Raw genomic sequence first — 8,478 nt, forward strand, 5'->3', positions numbered from 1 at the left:
TACTGCGAAGAGCCAGTGTACTATAATGATGGCTCTCCTTCAGATGCTTTTCAAAGGACGTGAAAAAGAGAAAACCCCAAAGTGTTAGTGCTTCAGAAGCGAGAAGAAAGGAAGCGCGAGAGCAAACTCTCTGCACCTCAGTCAGGATTATCAAATCGATGACAGTTCTAGAATATTGAGTAACTCTGTGATAAAAAGCGATCATGTATACAACATTGCCAATGATTCTCAACTTATGCAGTCGCCAACAACACGACATTGGTAGATTAGAAATGAAGAGTACATGAAATCAATACCAATGTAAATATTGATGCTCTCGCTACTCTTCAAGGCTTTTTTGGCGGCATTCCCTTCCTCCTCTCTCCACGCAACAGTAGAGAATGAGAGATAATAACTTCTGTTTTTGGTGTACTCCCCGTAGCTGTGTCTATCAATGTTTGTTATGATTCGGTTTTATTTTCCAGTGGTATTCCGCTTTTCTCACACGTTCACTTTACTTTTAAGCTTCAATGTATTATTTTTTATTTATTATTTTTGATTAATTATCGAAACTGAAATTGTAGTAATCCATTTCATTAATATCAATCCTTGTTGACCTTGATTAAGGTTTTTTAGATGTGGTTACATTTTTATGATTATCATTAAGTCTTAATTTTAATCCTTCCAATCAGATGTTAGAATTAAATTGTAAATTGAGGATTAAATTACAATTAGAGAAATCTAGTCTTTCTAAAATTTAAAATTGTTTTATAATGTTAGTAATTAGCCATCTATTTAAATTTCAATGTCTATTGCATTTAGAGCTACACCTAATGTGTTAATTACTTTATTATTTGCGCAATCGTTAGTATGTTTTACTATTATTTCTAGTTATTTCATTATGCTCAAGCTGATATTCTTGCCTCTAGAAATTCTGAGAAAAATGTTATTAGATCATGATTTTGTAGAAAGATTTGGTCGCAATGATAGCTCTTGAGAAATTGTATCAAATAGAGTACGGAACTAGATCAACAAGGAATGCGCAAAAGGTTCGCAAATAGTGGAGAAAACGGAGGCAACCTCAAAATTTTTTTTTTTAGCCCAGGATATTCAAGACTACGCACAAACATGCTCGATTTTCGAAAATGCGGCAAAGCGCCACATTGTGGTAATTCTCTTCTTTCAAATTTCTTTCAATCACTTCTAATTCAAATTGATCTTATGTATCATGTTCTATATTCTAATTGATTATCTTTTGAAATATATTGAACGTTTTTATACATCTCTCTCTATGACAAGAGATGTTTTATATTTGATATGCTAAATTGGAAGTAACATGTCTTGCATAAACTCTCTCTCTCTACACTCTACTAATGTATCACTGTTCTTAAATTTCATGAATTATCTATGATTGAACTAATGTTTTTAGTTCTTGTAAAGATTCATACCTCTATGTCAATCACCGATTTACGATTAAATTTCAAATTGAATTTCGACTACAATTATTTATATTTCTGTCTAGTTTCTTCCTTCCACTTTTTGTGTGTCAAAAAGGGGGAGAAATTAATTGTGTTTTGTATATTTTTTTTGTTTTTGTGTGGTCTTGTCTTGTAGTTTTGTTATTTAAAATTTAAAAAAAAACAAAAAAGATTGTGTCTTTATGGTTCAAAATGCCTCCTAATTTTGAATATGAGCCATGACAATTCAGGGGGATTTAGGAGATTGGTTTAATTTGAAATCATAAACATATTCGATTTGCTATCATCATAAAAGGGGGAGAATTGTTAGATAATTGCTTATTTGCTATGCTTTCATTTTGTAACCTTTATGTGAATTTTGAATGTATTCCAAAACATTATGTGTAACATTGTGTAAGTTTTCTCTTCTAACAATTTTTAGAAGAATTGTATTTTTCCTCTGTGTGTTGTATTATACATTTCAGGAAAAAAACTCCAGACTACGAAGACTTCAAATTAAATTCAGCATGAGATGACTTTGTAATATTTGAAAACTTGTACTGTTCTAGTAGAATCAAATGAAGAGGAGTGATTGTAATTTGAGTGAATAGAAAATATCACACACACCATAGACGGAATCACAAAATATTTATAATTTGATCGTACTACGACATATTTCTTCTATAGGACGATTCAGACTAGTTATCTCCTATTGAGCATATGTGAACGAAATAGGAACTTGCTTAAAAAATTTTTTCTAAGTCCTATTCAAGCTAGGACGCAATTTTCACAATCGTCCAAGGACGATTGTTTTCTCTGTAATTGTTTGTCCAGACGAATTAAATTATCGTCAATGGGATTGGTCTCTGGAAATTTTTCGTTCCAGACGAAATTAATGATATTCATTCCAGGACGATAGGGTCTCTGGAACAATTTTTGTCCAGAACGAGATAAAAATTATCGTCAATGCGATCGGTCCCTCTGTAAAAATTTTTGTCCAGATACGAATAATATTTTTGTCCAAACGATTAACCGACTTTAGAACGGAGGTTTTCAAGCAGTTCTAGAACTTAACCTTTGTAATAACCGTTCGTGTACCGGACGAACCTAGTTCGTACGAGACGACCAGCTGTACGAAAGACATTCGTACATTGTACAAATAGGTCGTTTCAAATCATTACAGTAAACATCGTCGCAGGACGATCAAAGATTCGTATCGGAAGATCACTTGCCGTACAGAATGAAAAAATTGCAGTTTTTTGGGCGGTTATTTCTTGTCTTTTGTATAATAAGTCCAAATTAGACTGCCACCAAATCTTTTTGTCATTTGATTTCGTGCCCTCTTGGAGAATAGCCAAGGAGAGAGTGGAAGAGAGCATTCAAAGGAGGATTCCTACCATTGGAGCGAGAAGGCTTCACTTGGATTTCAAAGGTAAGAGTCTCTACTTTGAATTGGGATTACTTCACTCTTTTCCTTCTTCTTCTAGATTCTTGTGAGAAGATCTGTCAAGGAGTCCGGTTCTCTCCGACACTTGGAGAGTGTGAACAGCGAAGGTTCGCTCCTACACTTGGGAGGGTAATAGCCGAAGGGATCTCTGCCTAACCTTGGAGAGTTTGAACAGTCGAAGGGTTCTCTACCCACACTAGGAGAGTGTGAAGGACGAGGTTCTCTGCCAACACTGGGATATGTGAAGATGAACGGATTTCTGCCAACATGGGATTGTTAAGGAGGACGTTCTCTGCGACCGGGAGGTGGTGAAAAGAGTGTGGTTGTAAAGGCTTTCTCCGCTTGACTGTGGGTGCAAAAGGAGAGTCACTATTGGTTATTAGTGGCAATACTCAGAGGGTGCCTTGAGGAGTGGATGTAGGTCTGGTTTTATAGACGACACCACTGATATAATCTAGTGTCATTTACTTTTCCAGTTTTACGTTTTCGCAATTTTAATTCTATAGTTTTTAAAACTCTGTGGTTGAAACTTTTCTACAAAACTTTAAAAGAAACAATTTTATTTCGATTCAACATAATTTTATTAAAAGAGGGCTTAAATTTTAAAAACTACCAAATTCACCCCCATCTTGTAGCCTTTGGGGAGCATTAACTAACTTAGGCTTAACAACCTAATTACTAGACTCAACAATTATATTTTTAATGTGGTGGATTTGATGTGTGAAGCTAAGGCCTTTTACATTGTTAGGGACATTAAGCATTTGATGGTTTTTATCTCTATTGATACTTCTCATGTGTTTAAGGAGTGCAATGCTTGTGCTATTTGGTTGGCTCAGTTTGGTGCTGGGATCGATTATTTCATGGACCTTGTGGAATCCAATGCTCATACTCTTCTTAAAGGCCTCTTAAGTTTTGAAAAAATTTCCTTTCCATATGTTTTAATTTAATTTTCTTCCTTTTCATTTTTTTGTTTCTTTCAGTTGACCCAGTTTTACTGGTTGGTTTTGGTTTGAGGAAGTTCGTCTGGGTATTTTTCTGGTTGGGTTCCTTAGCCTTCTTTTTTATGTGTTGGTGGATTTATTCTAGTTATGTTGTAGTTTTTTTTTGGTTGAGTGATGATTGCAAGATCCATTTGACGGGTTCCCTGCTTGTTGCTCTCCTTCCTTAGGTTCTGGGTGGGCTGTCTTTTGTTAGCTACGGGAGTGTTGGCTTCTCGGCTTACTAGGGCTGGTCTCTTCAGGGCTTTTTGGTTGGTTTGGTTTTGAGGGAGCATTACTGGGCTTTTGTTAGGATCTCTGCAGGGTTCTTTCTGGTCATCTTTCTCTTCTCTATTAAGCTTTCTTGGTGCTCTGAGATTTTTGGTTTGTGCTCCTGGGACTATAACTGGGTGGGGCCTTGCTGTTTGCCCTTGGTTTATTGTTCTTCCTGGGACAAACCTATTATGAGGAAGGCGGTGCTCTGGAATATGCTTTGGTTTTACTGGGATTTCTTTAGGTAGGTGAATATTTTGGTGGTGCCTTATGGTTTTACCTGGTGTGTTGGGGGAAGGCCTTTGGGTTAGATTGAGCGGCATAAGAATTTACCTTGTAATGTTTGTGGTTTCATTCCTTCTTGAGCTCTTTCTGCCCTATTAACTCTTGCATTAATTGTTTGTTTCTTATGTTGGAGAATGTTTTTTTGGATCTACACCATATTTCTTTGGTGTGTGTTGGGTATTGTGTTCAGTTGCTATGTTTTATGGTGGTTTAGTTGTTGTGCTTCATGGCTTTTTTTTGGTTTTATTGGAGCATTAGTGAGCTCTTTTTAGTTTCCTTGTTATTATATGTTCTATTTTTTGGGTGCTCTGGTTTCGACTCCTAGTTGTTGTGATGGTTGGGGCATTTTTATTTGCCCTTAGCTTGTTGTGCTATATGGAGCATTCTTATTGTGAGGACGGTGGTTGTGTGGTGCCTGCTCAGGTTTTACCTGGATTTCTTTTGGGGGTTGTCCATTTGGTTGGTTTCTCCTAGAAATCACTACTGTGTTGGGTGGGTGGGTGAAGGGTACTGCTTCCTACTTTGGCCTGTGGGCTGGTTGGGGTGGCTTCAGGTCTTAACTTGTTTTATTATTTTTCTGGTGTTATGGAGGACCAAGGTGATATATCTCTGTGGGACTATGACTAAGTGTAACATTTTTCATTGGTCATAATTTCTCCTTATTTTCTGCTATTTGTTTTTTGCCTATCTTGGAGTACTTTGCTCTCTTTCTTGGAGGATCCTTTTTGTGCTGGTCACTGTTCTACAAATTTTATGGAGGGGAAGCTCATGCTAAAGGTTTTCATTTATTTCTTCCTCTCTTTTTGGGTGCACTTTGTGCACCATAGAATGTACCTAGGTTTTTTTGTGCTTTTGTGTAGTAGGGATCTTGAGCTCATAGGGTTATTTTATTTTATTTTTGTAGGTCTTTTGAATTGTAGAGAACTCGAGGTCCCTTTAAGGACCTTGTACATTTCTCCTTATATAAATGCATTGGCCCCTCCATGTATTTCCCCTAAAAAAAAAAGTTTGTTGAATTCCAAGGCATTGGAAATTTTTCCACCAGGCTTTAGTTAGGCACTTGGCTAGGGTGGCTTCTGACCATTGACCCATTGTATTGAAAGTTTTTAACCATTCCTATTGTAGCATTAGATATTTGAGATTTGAAGATATATGGTTATCTTATGCAGTTGCAGCTTCGGTGGTGAGTAGATCATGGAATAAACCTGTTAGTGGTGATGCTATGGAAGTCTTAAGTAAGAAATTTTCTAGGGTTCTAAAAGCCTTGCATTTTTTGAGCAAATCTAAACATCAAAATTTGGTTGAACTAAAGGAAAAGCTTAAGAGTGAAATTGAAGATCTTCAGTCAGAGGAATCGGCGGGTCTGAACTTTTCATAGGATAAACTTATTTTACTCAATTCTAAAAATGATTTGAACAACACAGTTGCTCGATTAAGTACTTGGTGGAGGCAAAGGGAGAAGGCAAGATGGTTAGGTGAAGGTGACATAAATTCATGTTTTTTCATACTTTTGCTAATAGACTAAGGAATGGTGACTTTATCAAGCAAGTGAAGGATGATGTTGTCATCTTGTATTCTCAACTTGTGACTAATTCTTTTTAAATCAAGGGATGAAACTTGGGTTTAAAATTTTTACCGACTGCTCCTAAAATTACTCATTTACTATTTGATAATGATATTCTTATGTTCTCGGAAGCCAAGCTTGGGTACTTGAAGAAAATTAAGAGAATTACTTCATATTACTACTGTTGGACTGGACAGTAGGTGAGCATTAATAAGTTGCCTATTTTAATTGGCAAATCAGTGCAACGGAATAGGAGAATAGTTATTTCCATGATTATGGGATTTAATGAAGTAAAAAAGATTGAATACTTAGGTATAATTGCATTGAGGAGACTGGTTTCTTCAGACTTCTTAAATCTTTTGGAGAAGTCTTCTTCAAAATTGGAGGTGTGAGGCAATTATTTCATCTCCCTAGCAGGGAGATTGGCTCTTGTTAAATAAGTTATTCTTTCCATTACATTGTTCTACTCATCCCATTTTCTAGTTCCTTTGAGCATTTTGAGAAACTTTGATAAGATGTGTAGGGAGTTCTAATGGAATAAAAAAGATGGAGGTCATGGTTTACACTATGTTGCTTGGGAGGAACTTTGTAAACCAGTGTATGCTGGAGGCCATGGAATTTACTCAACCGTTTCTATAGTGGGACCTTTCAGAGCAAAGTTCAGTTTGAATTTTCTTAACAATCTAGATTTGACTCTTATTAAATCTTTATATGAAAAGTACGGCAAAGATATTTGGTATGATATGCCTAGGATTAATACTTCTTCAACTTGGAAGATATTCTTGAGTGGAGCAAAAGCCAACTGTGAGATGGAGGATTGCTTCAGATTCTTCTGTTAACATTTTAAATGATATTTGGGTCCTAGATAGAAGATTTGATAGATGGCCTACCTTCATTGCTGTGGAAGAGAAGGATTTTCCTCCTTTGGAGAATTTTGTTTCTGGTGATATTTGGAACTAGGTGGAGCTATCTAAGTACTTTAGAAAGTCTTTGATTGATGCCATTCTTCAAATCAAGATTTTTTCAAAGCTTTGATTTGATTTTTTTTTTTTTAGGAATTGCAGAATGCATTTAAAGGAAAATTAAAAAAAAGTACAAAAGTCTAAGTGATAGAGGATCTATCACTTTCCGCCTTTAACAAATAATAAATGGTAGGAGGAACCTTATTAACTTCTAGAACATCCCAAAGAAAATTACCATTTAAAGCATGGTTAGCACACCAATGGGCTAACTTATTATAGTTTCTATTAACAAACTAAAAAAGAATTACCTCAAAGCCATTAAGAAAATCCAAGTCCTCTCTAGAAGCTTTATCCAATAGTCTTTTGTCCACCTTTGTCAAGTTCTGAAAATGAGACATAACATTGGCATTATCTCCTTCCACTATTATGCCTTTAGCATTGAGCATCCAATCTTCAATGAATTTACCCGAGTGACCGATCAGCCATCCATTCAAGTGTTCTAATATCCCAATGTATAAGAGAAAAACCGAAAGATAGAAGCATTCTACCTTTGTAGTCTCTAAAGATACCACCAATTCCAACTTCATTAGAGCATTGTAGAGATGCATCTATGTTAATTTTGATCCATCTGGGTGGAGGGGGATGCCAAGAAGAAAAATGAGCTTGACTATTTCATCCCCAAAGTATTTACAGAGTTCTTCTATGTTCCAAACTCCATCTGTGATGAAGCTTAAAAGATTGGGATGTTTGTCAATCTCAATTGAAATAAAGGTTGGCCAGCTTTCCAATTTTCTATCCAATAAACAAATGTCCTTCAAGATATTAATGGAAACCCCATCTTTAATGTTCCATCTCACAATATGTGTTAAAGCTTTAGCACCACTAAGAAATAATTTCCAAGTTAAAGAAGGGTTTTGTCAACATATCTCGTCAACACCAAATTTTCCATATCTAGCTGATATAGATCTGCTAAGTAGCGTATTTTGCTTGTTTAAGAATCTCCAAACCAATTTAGCTCAAAGAGGTTCCCCTGATTCAATTGCAGAATGTATTCCTAGTCCTCCATGTTTTATTAGTTTGCATACTTCTTTCCAAGCTACATAGTGCAATCCATTAATACCGTAACTTTTATTCCATAGAAACTCCCTGTAAATTCTGTCCAGTTTTTTTAGAACAGACAACGGTACCAAAGCTAACGTGGAGTAGAAAACGTGTATAGCTTGAATCACTGATTTGATGAGGATAATTCTTCCCGCCGTTGATATAAAATTCTTACCCCAAACATCCATTTTATTAGCTGCTCTCTCTAAAATAATTGAAAAATCTGATGCTACAAGCCGTCTCTGAGTTAATATAATACCCAGATAACTGAACGCCTTAGCTTCCTTGATACCAAATACCTTAGAGATACTCCTCTTTCTCCTCCTGTTCATATTTTTGCTGAAAATTAGTGAAGATTTGTTAACGTTGATGACCTGTCCAGTCCAGCTGCAATACTCTGAAAGTTCGTTAGGGATGTTAAGCCCTATAGAAC

The sequence above is a fragment of the Dendrobium catenatum genome, unplaced genomic scaffold (assembly GCF_001605985.2).
Source record: "Dendrobium catenatum unplaced genomic scaffold, ASM160598v2 fragScaff_scaffold_1468, whole genome shotgun sequence".
In the NCBI taxonomy this organism is placed as follows: Eukaryota; Viridiplantae; Streptophyta; class Magnoliopsida; order Asparagales; family Orchidaceae; genus Dendrobium; species Dendrobium catenatum.